Source organism: Lissotriton helveticus, chromosome 5_1 (genome assembly GCF_964261635.1).
Source record: "Lissotriton helveticus chromosome 5_1, aLisHel1.1, whole genome shotgun sequence".
Lineage (NCBI taxonomy): Eukaryota > Metazoa > Chordata > Amphibia > Caudata > Salamandridae > Lissotriton > Lissotriton helveticus.
Window position 1 is genome coordinate 1,936,705,738 of NC_136065.1, and position 12,935 is coordinate 1,936,718,672.

General features: G+C 43.0%; 1 protein-coding gene and 1 pseudogene across 1 annotated transcript in view; both read left to right on the forward strand.

Moving 5' to 3' along the window:
• Window positions 1-12,935, forward strand: part of SKAP1 (src kinase associated phosphoprotein 1) — a 1,469,988-nt gene that overhangs the window by 859,570 nt on the left and 597,483 nt on the right. The gene's annotated exons all lie outside the window — the stretch shown is intronic.
• Window positions 6,860-7,220, forward strand: LOC144756524 (NADH dehydrogenase [ubiquinone] 1 alpha subcomplex subunit 5 pseudogene; annotated as a pseudogene).

The following is a 12,935-nucleotide window of genomic DNA, read 5'->3' on the forward strand; positions in this document are numbered from 1 at the left end:
CTCACTCAGAGTGAAGGTAGCCAAAGGCTGTAGGTGGAACCACCGCCCCATCCTGTATGCTGTTGTGGGCAGAAGAAAAATGTGATTGACACAATAACAGACCAATGGATGAAGAGGAATGGATGAAATCTTCTATAAATAAGTATATTATACATATAATGTTAATGAAATCAAAAGGTCTAGGCTGATGCTAAACCTAATGTAAAATCCCAAAATGACAAGAAAACGGATATGTTATTGTAACCCGATAAAGTCACTGGGCGTCCTTTATATTGTACGGCTTCTTTAAGCTCGGCTCCATTGGAAGGGCTGGATTTCGAGGTCTGTTTGCGGCACTAGATTAAAAGGTACGCACAATGTGCAATTTATAGGATTGAGCTAAGAACACCACCATTCTTCCAGGTAGTTTGGAGTCCCACAAATACTGCCAGTGACTGTTAATAGTAATTCAATAATATTAATTTTTAAAACCAACATCAGCCAGTGCTATAAAATGGACAAACATGAAAAAGAGGGAAGATGGATGAAAGGCGTCACTCGCTGCCCGTGTGGCTGCTCAAGACGTAGTCTTACAGAAACATTGTTACTCACTCAGGCAGTAGTCACAGTAACAACGTAGTAACTTTCCCGGAATGTAATAATGTCCGCAGTATCATGTAGGAAAAATGTCTTTGATTTCTTTGCTTTCAGTCGAAAATAAATGTTTTTTTCCTGGCAGATGAAGCCTTAAGCTCGACTAGCAGCGCTGCAGCACACACTGCCACTTCCTTTACAATCCTGGCGTTTTTGTCATTGGAACAATAATAACAACAAGCAGTAAGAATTAATTCGTTTTCTGTCCAGGCGGCCAAATATCTGACCTAGCTTACCATTCGTTGGGTTTCGTGTTCGTATGTTACAAAATTGAATTATATGTTTTATAATGGAGGGGGTGACACAATCCTTTAGTGCACTTTGTGTGTGCCGTTTGTTTCATTCTTTGCCCTTTGTATGGCGTTGCTGAAATGTTATGAGTGTGGCATTTATGTGTATATAAACTAAGTTCTCGTTGGGGGTTGAGCTGTAGTTGCTGGGGGATATGGATGTGCTGTTCAGGTGGCGGTGTTGTAAGCATAATTATGCCCTGAGATGGGTCTAATGTGCATTATGCTGTTGTAGGGCAAAGCGTGAATATATCTAGATATTGAAGTGGTAATGTGCGTGTGTGTGTGTGTGTGTGTACATGTTATAGATAGGACCACATTGCATAGGAAAAGCATTTTTTATTTTGCTAATAATTTTTAATAACTTTGGCGCGTTTTGACAAATATTCATGTCGCTTTAAAAAAAAAAGTGTATTCACCTCAGCTGCTTTCCTGAAGGGGAAGAGGAAAAAAGGGTATTCTAAAATGCATTTTCCCTATTTATTTTTTCATAGGAAAATCACACACAGCTACAGCAAAACCAGCTGGATGGATTTACACCAAATTTGGCAGAAAGCTATATGTTGGTCCAGAAAGTGTGATTTGGCGTATTTCCATTCATCTTTTTTGGCGAAATTAAGGTTCAATATTTTTCACGCCGCTGAGGATCCGCTGAGGCATAAGATCTGAAGATGAGAGCTGATTGGCTGCCACCACATCTACAAAGATATGGTGGCCTCCATTTTAGGACTTGGGACTCAGTCCCCCGTCCAAAAAGAAAAACATAGGGTGGCATGATAGGGATACACTAAGCCTAACGGCCTGGTGGGGATCCCAGAGTTAGGACTGAATTTTTTTTTTTTAACAATTTACCACAAAATCGGAAGGATTTACGAATCCACAGTAAAAAAAAGTTTTTAAAGTCTCATGTGTTTTTAAACCCCCACTCCCCAAGCCGTTTGTAGATGCTGGGGGCCACATTTCTTGGGGCCATAGTCAGTTTTTTAGGGAGGGGGTGTGCTGCCCCCACAACGTGCCAGGAAAGATCAGAGGGACCCAATCCCTGTATAGAATATTCTTGGGAGGGGGCATGCTGCCACTTTCCCCGAGCCGTTTTCGACCCTGGGGACCCCATCTCCTGAGGTTTGATGTATGGTTCTGCCTCTCACAGGAACAGTAATGCTCACGCGGGCAGTAGAAAACTTGCAGAATGTTTGCTCCGGCTGCAGGAGCAGAGTACAGATCTGCTCCCGCAGAGTGGGAGCTTACATGTGGCCAGCTCCCGCCAGCACCTACATTCGGTACTACCTGGGGAGTCCATATAGGCCCTGGGCTCCCTCAGCGGCCCCAAACAAATTTAAACCATGTGTGTGCCTTGTGTGGGCACTGGGGCTCATGCTACAAAATAAAAAGTGGCCAGCTCCCACCAGGGAAGCCGGTTCCCCCTTGGCCCCCAACAAATTAATACCATGTGGGTGGCCCTGGAGAGCACCGGAACACCTACAGCAAAGGATAGTGAGCAGGGGTAACGGGGGCCCTGGGCGCCCCCCAAAGAAATCTGCATGCTGTATGCCCATGGTGTGCACAGGGGCACCCACTTAAAAATGCTGGCTCCTGCCTGCACAACAATGGATGCTGGCTGAGGACTTGTGGGCCTTGAGGCTCCTCCCATAGCCCGAAACATTAGCATATGTTGTTGGTGTCCTGCATGGGCACCCTAAAAAATTAGAAAGAATAGTTAATGAGCCCTCAAGCAACATTAAAAAGAAAACACAGTAAGCGTCCTGAGTTATTTAATCCATGATCCCAGGAAAGATTACCATATTTTTAAAAGCATTCGGAGTTGGAGCTGAACGCTCTTCAGATGGAGTGCCAGCAACTCTAGTGGTTGGTTCTATGGCTGCAGTTTGTGGCCTGAAAAACGTTCTTTTAAAAGACCCTTGCCATGCACTGCTTATTACCACACATTTTCCATCACTCATGACATCTTTGATAACAACACTGCTGCACCTGAAATTACATAATTAATGACAACACTGTGCATGGCGAGAGTGCGAATTATAGCTACTTTAGGGCACATGTTATAGCCACTTGAGATAGCTATAATTGGTAGATTTCAGTGTTTTTGTTCATTCAAACAGTATGTTTTAACTGCCATTGTTACCTAAAGCCACTTTAACCTTTAGTTTTTTTTTCTGTTGAACTTCTGAGTTTTTTTTACATGTATAATTACACATTTACAATTTCTATTTATAATGTCCCTTTAACCTTTGTTTTTTAGTGAAGATATATATATGTGTGTGTATATATATATATATATATATATAATTTCCAAGTGGCAGTTGCCACTGGGTAATTATAGTAAGGTCAGCGTTTCCATAGGAAATTACTTCACTTTAGCGCCATACAATAAATCTCCATGAAACTTTCCAAAAAGTTTCTTTTTTTATTCCTAGTTTCTGCATGGCATTTTTCAAGTTGATCTGTCAAGCAGGGGCAGAAAAAAGAGGGGGGTCCCAAAACGCAAAATCCCCATACATTTTCCATAGACTTTTTGTAAGAAGCACACTGCAAAAACTGTTGAATTGAATTACACCAATGTTTGCAGGAAGTTCGATCTTGGTCCAGAAAATGTGTTTTTTGTATTTTGATATACATCCATTCAGTAGTTTTTGAGATATTAAGTCTAAAATATATTTGTATATCTGGACGGTTGGGCTCGACCCAATTAAAAAAAAAATAGTGTTCTGATGGGGACAAGGGGCTTTTTTCCCCCTTGGGCGAATTCACTCCCATGGGAGTCAGATTCCCACTGGAGCAAGCAATCTGATTGCCTGCCTCCAACATGAAGAAAAATGCTGCAGGCAGTCATTTAAAAAAAAAAATTATCTTTATTGGTCTTTTTATGTTTTCACATTTCTCACGGTACATGACATAGCAGAATGTCAAAAAAAAAACAGTGTTTCCAGTGTACATTACAGTTTTGTAACAATACTGTTGCGGGTGAACTACTCATGTTACAGCAGATCGCATTTCGATGTGTTACATCACACCATCTTTACATCTAGGGGCTGTTTCCCATAACGTCTTCACGATCATCCGATCTATATTCCTCCCCACATTGCTTAATCGCCAGTGGAGAGAGAGGTGTGCAACCAAGGAAGAAGACAAGGAGAGAAAGAGGTGCTAATACTACATAATGGCATTGCCCACAACATTAAAGCCACCCATGTTCGATCGCCCTGATATTAACAAATGTTGAAAACAGTCTTATGAGGCCAGTGAGACAGGCCAACGAGGGGGTTATTCCAAAGGAAAAGAGGGAGGATAAAAGTAAATGTGCCAACAAGATAAACATTTTCAATATAATAACTGTGAACAACATAATTAAAAAGTTGCCATCTATAAACCATTATGAAAGCCATTACATTACAATGGTGCAGGCAGTCATTACAGAACTTAGGGATGCAGTCCCCTGTCCTGAGATTTAATATAAAAAAAGAAGAAAATGAAAGGGGGCAGGGTAGGGATACCCTACCCCCCTAGGCCATATGGGGGAGTCTGAGGCTGGACCACCCAGGGCCCAATTGTTGATATTTTTTTAATTAATAAAGTTGCGATTCCGGCGGTACTCCGACGAAATCGCAACTTTGAAAATAAATAAATAAAATGGCCAATGGCTTTAAAAAAAAAAAATTTGACCCCCGGAGTGTGTCAGGGCTGGGGTGCCTTTACAAATATATTTCGGGAAGGGGGCAGTAGGGGGCCTGCCTCATGAGTCAGAAAGAGCTCCTTGACCCACATCCTGCGTTTTGGGACACCCCCTTTTTCTCAGCCTCCACTTGACTTATCACCCCGAATCGAGCTGGACTTTTCATCAACATGAGAGGACTTTCCTATGTTATTCGTCCCTTGAAGATTCTGGTGGTTAAAAGCAGGGACCTGGAATCTCTTAGATTATATAAAAGAATGCTCACCCACTGGCACCACCAATAGCGGTTTATCATCAGACCCTCACCCACTGCACCTAGTGGGAGTGGGTGAGCTTAACGCATTTTGTAAGCGGAGCTCCTACAATAGTAGGATCTCTGGTTAAAATTGCCGAGATAGTTTCTTATGGATACATTTGGCAAGGTTGAAAACAATCATGGGAAGATATTGTTATTATGGCCCAAACATCGACGGTCAACATGTTTCAGCCCTATCTACTGCCCCCCTAGAGTCACTGGGCTTTCTTCTTGACAAAGTTCCCTTTTGATCATCTACTTTAAGTGATGTTTTACCACTCTTCAATGTTTTATGATGTTGTGATATTCTCACACACTAAAAAACATGCATGCAGATACAAACTATACATCGGGAACTTCCCTATATTTTTGTGGAACAAAAAGAAAGATACATTTATCATTCTCCATATAGTTGCACTCACTTGTATAGTGTTGCATGGTGTTCCTTCTATGTCTGAAACAGTGTGCATGCATAAAGTCATATCCATTAGTCAGTCCCCAATTTTCACCCCATGTAGCAGTTAAAACACTGTTGTGGGAGCACTCTTCTGTCTTCATACAGAATACTGTGTTGTATCAGTTAACTGCAAATAGTGGATACACACTAGCATGCAAGTAAAATAAGTATCAAGAACTACACTGTCCAATATATTTTATGGCTCTATAAGGTCTCGGAGAGGGTGGACCCTGTAGTCAAACACTTTAGAAAGAAAAAACAAGAATTCTCATAAGTCTACCTTATCGTGAAGTATTCCGAGATCGGGAAGCAGTCTATGAATGAAAGTGATGACAAAGCTCCCTAGAGAGATGTGCCCCCAAGACTTACTTCATCAAGAGTTCTCACACTTCCGGAATACCTATTCGTGTTCTTCGAGCCTTGCATATTATCGGGTTCTGGTGTTTGTTTTGATTTTAATCGTTAGAGCCTCTCGGCGCATGCCGTCCCGTGCAGTGACTCCTTGGTGTGGAAGCCATACCCAACAATGGACGCACATGCGCCCATCTTCATGTAGACTTATGAGAATTCTCTTTTTTTTCTTTCTACAGTGTGTGACTACAGGGTCTACCTACCACCGAGACCTCATGGAGTCTTCCTTGCATGCTGGTGTGTATTCACTACTTGTCTTTGTCAAAGATTTTCATAGCGCCCACTGGCTTAACAGAGCTTTCGTCTAAGCACTTATAATACTTAGAGATAAGAGACTTAAAGTTTAAGGAGACGGTAAGGCCTAAAATGATATTTCCTTCCAATTCAATAAGCAAGTTACTTTCTTTGTACACTTGATTTGCCAAAGGTAGCAACAGCAAGTACAGTGATACATTTCAGGGGTGCAGGGGGGGGGGTCCTTTTTACTCCAGTGTGCCGTAGATGGACAGTAACTCACATACAGCATTACACAATATGGTCAAATCAGTGACTCTTCTAGAGAAGAGAGGCTTAATGTTGAGGGCTGTATGGAATAAAGCCCTCAAAATAGCTCCATATCTCACAGTCGATATCATATACATGCTTCACTCCCACTATGTCCCACATACTCCCACCACCCTGCTCCCAACCCCCAGGTTGGTGCCATCAATCCAGCCTTCTGTCACACCACAAACCATACTTTTTGGCCTTTGAATAAATGCCTACACGTACCCTTGTTTTAGAATCAGATTTTATTAAGCAGTTGTCGGACGTTCCCTTTTCCCTCAGATGAGGCATTGATAGGTCCTGGTTTTTATAAGGGTCTTGAAAATGGCTGCTTCACTTTGTTTTGGAGATGGTGTGGTTGGCCACTGCAGGTCTAGGACCTCTGACCAATGCTCTTCCAGGCATTAGCAGGATGAAACAGAAAATGGTCAAAGATGTCCGGCATTTAGCTCGTAGATGCTTGACTACAGAATGGACAGGTGATGTGACACCATTCGACTTCTACTGAACAAAGAGGTAAATGTCATCTCATCTTCATGAGGTTAGTTGTTATAAATCAGATCGCTGGTCTGTGCTGTGCAGTCGTGTCTGGGGTCCTGAAGAAGACAACTGGATTAGTTGGTCTTGCAGTCGCCCATAACCCTCATGAGCACCTGAGGTTCCTGTACACAAAAATTCTCGCCACACTTCAGACTGTCCACCAAGATGCAGCCTACAGAAAATACACAGGGCAAATTATCAATGAAAGATTCAATGCGGTGAAGACGGAACTAGATAGAAGAGGCCATTGTACAGGCTGAGCATGAACTTTCATTGGCACGAAAAATTAAAGAATGGAAACCCTGGGAGCCCCTAATTGAAGAACCCCCAGCCAACCAGTGGAAGTGGCCGATCTAAATGCAGTGTGCAAGATTCATGTATATATGTATTGGTTAAAGTGTACTGGTGTGACCATAGGAACACACATGAAGAGTGCATTAATGTGGTTCATTGTGCTTCTTCGAAATAAGATCGGTGGTCGCACCCCTCATCTTACCTGACAACTCAGTAAGAGGTTATGAGGACCGGGCAGGCAGGGCCTAGGGATGGGAAGAGCGGGGACACAAAGTGGAGGGTGTGGCGAGAGTGGCATTGTGAGAGCACCGGGCAAAATAGAGCAACACAGGAAGAAAAAGGAACTACAGGGTTGTGGGTAACACTGGTGGGGTAACAGATTTGTACTAAACTGGCAATCCGCATCCAACAGGAGCGATGTCAAACTCCTTTTTTCCCTGAACCAAATGCTGACCTTACAAAGCGTGCTATCCTGGTCAGCTGTGAGCCTGGGAAGGGAGAATGGAATAATATAAAAGTGAAACAGAGACACTGGATATGTTCACCCTCTCTGTAGTTACAGCTTGGCTCAACCTGCATTGTAGAAGCAAGCGCTGATATCGAAGTGAAGAAATACTTAAAAGGCTTTGAGTACTTCACCTTTAAGGTTCCACATCACTAACCCTATTAAACATATGCTGTGCCTTCTGGCGATCTCTGTGTTTTTGACTCTGAAGGACGTTGAAGCTCAGGACTTACTGCAGCTGAAACATAAATGGAATCTTTTATAGATGCAAGAAAATACTTGCACTACAGTACGTGTTGCTATGGCAACAACAAACTTCAGTGATTTCTGAATTAAATCTGTGCTGTGAATTCTTTTTTATGTGACAACTTCATCAGCTTTAACATTAGGAATATACATTACTATTGAACCTTCCCTTATGACAACAAGTGTTCAATACCTCTCTACTGTCAGTATCTTAATACCATCTTGTGATTAAAGGAGACATAATCAAGTCTGTTCAAATGTGGATCCTTCTTGCTCTTCTCGATGAGTAACCAGTGCAGGTTAGAGTTCTTAAAATGTTGACAGGATGCCTCCTCAAAATTTAAAAGCACAAATTCCTGAACGCTATGTTATCCCAGAATACTTATCTGAATACAGTAGTCTGATATTACTCCAAGAATCCAAGCTGGCCACCATCAGTACAAGCCTCTTTAAAGTCCTCCGGCGTCCTGGGATTGGACTTCTCCAACTCTGTCCATCTTCATTGTGTAGTGTGCGGATCACAGATGCGAAGCCTCAGTCCAAGTGGCCTGCACACTTTATGTTCACTGTTAAATTCTCTTGCCTTGGAAGAATTGCGCTCCCATGAAGCTTGTCCGAGTGCGTCTCTTTGCCAGTCCTGCTATGACAAGTGAGCATGGTCCGTGAATCATGACATGAGGTCAGCTTGAATAAAAAAATTGCAACAACAGGGTGGCACGCGATGCACAACAAAGTGTGGTGTAATTGAGGGAACTCATATCACAAAAGGAGGCGGCACAGACGCACCAACACCAAACGTGGTGCTTGCACTATCCGAAGTGCCTATTTGTTACGGAGAAGTGCTGGGGATGGGACTCTCCGATATGAACTACTGCATGCATACCCTCCCTTTCAGATTAAGGAAATGCAGGTAATTCAGGCCCATTCGAAGCACTTACAAACACTTACCTTGGATTATGATGAATTGTGGGGCTGCAGCTACCTAATGTCCCGAAAGAAGATGCCAGAAAGGAAGGGCATTCTGCCAGCCTTGTGACTCTTCCCAGAGATCCAAGGGATTGAAGAGACATGTCCTAAGCTGAGTTTATAACTCAAGGTAGAGGAATGCATGCCTTGGTGGTGTTCTGCTTAGAGTACTATCGAAGCATTCAGCGTGTGACAAGGATTTTCAGTGTATTTTGCCTCTGCTACACTCAAGGTACGCTACAAAAGTGCAATGTTCCTGCCATTCCTTGTGAATTGGGCCTACATGGAAGTGGCACTAGCAGCAGTTACATACCTTTTAGAAGTGTCAGACAAGAACATCCAGCACACAGACCTCCCTGGCCACCCCACCTCCACCACGCAGGGTGGCATTCTGTGGACTAAACAATGACCCTAAAGATACTTTACTTGGCACACAATGACTACCAAACCAAAGACTAAAAAATATACATGAACGACTAAAAAATAACATTATCAACATGAAACTAGAGGCCAGCAAGGAGCAGCTCCTCTGTTGCAACAGAGAAGCGTCGCCCCACTTTGTTTCTCTCTGTACCAATACCTGTCTGCATTATCTTATCTCATTCCTCCTTAGTTCTTCCTATGGCTGTTTGTCCTTGTGCTAATACTTGTCTGTAGTATCTTATCTCCTCCTATGTTCTTCCTATGGCTGTTTATATGTGTGCCAATACCTTTCCGCAGTATCTTCTCTCTGTCCTCCTCTGTTCTTTCTGTGTCTGTTTCTCTCTTTGCTAATACTTATCTGCAGTATACTTTCACTCTTTTACTCAGTTCTTCCTATGTCTGTTTCTCTCTGTGCCAATACTTTTCTGCAGCATTTTCTCACTGTCCTCCTCTGTTCTTCCTCTGTCTTTTTCTCTCTGTGCATTTACTTAAAACAAAGACAAAGCATCAGCACTAACCCTTTTACAAAACAACAACTCAAGAATACTCTAACGTAGCCTAACCGTTCCTTCCGGCACATTTCACACACTGAATTTATGGACCTGGTCAAAGCAAGCAGGCCTGCCGGCAGCCCTTCTGACCCCTGTCCACCGCAAACCTTCAAGACAATTCTTCTAACATCCTCTGCTGACACTCCAGTAAGAAAAATCCTCAGCAAATCCTTGATATCGGATTATTTCCAGAAGAACTAAAAAAGTCATACATGCGCCGATTACTGAAGAAAACAAACTTGGACCCGCTGAACCCTGACAACTACAGACCGATTACAAATGCACCTTTCCTGGGCAAACTGATAGAAACAGCAGCATTCGCCCAGATGTCACAATTCATTGAAGAGAATGCCATACTTTCAGACTTCCAAACGGGAATATGTCCAGGAAGAGGCACAGAATCTGCCCTCCTTGCCATCTGGGATGACCTGAAGAACACAGTTGACGGCAACGGGGTTGCTGCGCTACTTCTCTTGAACCTCTCTGCTGCCTTTGATATGGTTGACCATGACACTCTGATGCAAAGACTCTAGGAAGCCGGCATAGAGGGGACTGCTCTAGACTGGATCGCATCCTACCTTTGCAACAGAATTAAAATCACCATACCCCAACTTTCCTATTCAAACCGTACTTCACAAAAGCAGGTGTCCCTCTAGGCTCTGTTATTTCACCCATGCATTTCAACATCTACCTGAAGTCATTACCGGCACTGATTAATCAATTCACCTCACGTGCTATAACTATGCAAATGACACGCAAATACCCCTTCTACTGGAATGCCCCAAAGACATTGGAAACGTGACCATTTTTAGTTGTCTCAGAGCCGTGGATCAATGGATGACGTGGAGCCATCTCAAATTGAATGCTCTCAAAACGGAAATACTCATGTGTGGCAATTGGAAACATTATGGCCCGCTCGCCTGGCCTGATAATCTGGGCACACCTCCTAAAGTATCAAAGGAATTAAGAAACCTCGGAATGACCATGGACTCCAAGCCATCAATGAATGCCCAAGTGGACAAACTAGCAAGATCAAGTTTTCTTGCTATAAAAACTCAGCGATGCATTTTCCCCCATTTGGGATTTCCAACCAAGGTCCAGGCTACCATCTCCCTTGTTCTGTCCAAACTCGATTACCCCAATAGCCGCTACCATGGATCACATTTAAGAACTATAAAAATACTACAACAGATTCTGACCTCAACTGCCTGACTGCATTTACATATAAACCCGCAAGACCACATCTACGCTTCCTTAAAAGCCCTGCATTGGTTACCAGCTGCAAGAAGATCCACGTTCAAGCTGCTTTGTATCACCCACAAAGGGATACATGGAACAGGACTGCTCTTCATCAGGAATAAAATCACCAAACTCATTAAACAAAGGAACCTCCGCTCTAGAGTGGCACCCCACCTCAAAATCCCAATATACAAGAAAAAAACATGGGTGGCACAACCTTCTCTGTTCAAGCAGTCAATCTATGGAATATAAGCATTTATCTGTACTATAGATATGTACCTATATTTGTGTATTGCTTTGTATAAACGTGTAGTATAAATATGTTTTAAATAAAAAAATAAACATTAGAAAAATATTTATTAGTTCTGCTTAAATTTACATATTAGTAAATGTAAATGTGTTGTATTTGTAAAGCGCACGGCTGCCCACGCAACGGGGCGTCCCGGCGTTGCACTCATACCGCTGTGGAACCCTTCCTGCCTTTTCCATGTGAAATGTCCACTCCTGGGCACCCCCAAGGTGAAGCCAGGCATCCAAGCTGAAGAACCGGGTTATTTAAGACCCAGCGGCGCCAGGGGCACGCCCAAAGTCTTCGGGTTCACCTGTCTTAGAATACAGAGACACGGGATACTTCTTGGTGGCGTCAAAGATCAAATTTATTGGCTGCAGCCAGTAACAGAAGTCCTAGAAATCATCACGGTATGAGTTCTCAGGAGACTGCTCAATTTTACAAAGCACGTCATCCCTTTTTATGCCAAAAATCACATTCCAGACAAATACCTAACATTTACAAACTGTCCAATCACATGTATCCACACCAGAGGTATCGCATGACAGTAAAACCCACTTTTCAGTTGCCCAGCCCATGATCAATCATCGGTCAAACCCAACATTCTTCTTTAGACAGGTCGAACGAACCCATAATAAAAAAGGCACAACCCAATCGTAAATAGACCATAAAGAAAGGAGCAGAAACAGGTGAGAGTAGGATAAGGCATATTTGTGTGCAGTAAAAGTTTATGATGTCATGTGCTCTGATCCTTAATCTTGATCAGCTAAAGGGCAGGAACTGGTTTTACAAGGTCAGCTTCAGGCAACAGGGTCAGTTCACTCAGGTCAAACAGGAGTCAGCACAAACTCGAGCTAAGGTGTACATGTCCTTAAAAAGACTAGTTCAGCCACAGTCATCGGCCTATGTGAGGGCAACCACAAAATGGCTGCCATACACAAAATGGAACCCATGGGTTCAAAACGAAATCCCTAAATACGTAGTGAATCCATCGGTCTAACATGATGAAAACACTGGTACTTGCCGCACTAACTAGTTACGGTTCGCTAATATCAAATTCGTAACGAAACTATGACCTTTATGGAACAGGTTCAGAATTCACGGAACCTCAGACCCTCCTTTTGCCCTTACATAGGCAATAACCTAAACTCACGTCAATCTGAGTCCAGGTCTATATTCATCAGATCATCAAGATGTTGCTGGAGCATAATCCTATTACTTAGTACCTCTCTTGGGGCAGGCCTCCTTGCACACGTAGTAGCACAAAGGCCACATATAGCAGGAGCGCACTGCACACAAAGACAGAATAGAAAAAGAATTGCTAAAGCCATCCCAATGATCGTCAGAATCTTCAATCCCCAAGTGGATAACAATCCCCAAAACCATCCCATCAACGACCAATCTCCTTCGTCCATGTGTACAGACTCGGAGATCTTATGTAGCTTGGAAATGGCCTGGTACACTGTAGGAGCATTGTCTGGAATGAAAATGCAGCAGCTCGATTGAATCAATTTACATACCCCTCCTCTGTCTGCAAGTATGACGTCTAACGCAACTCG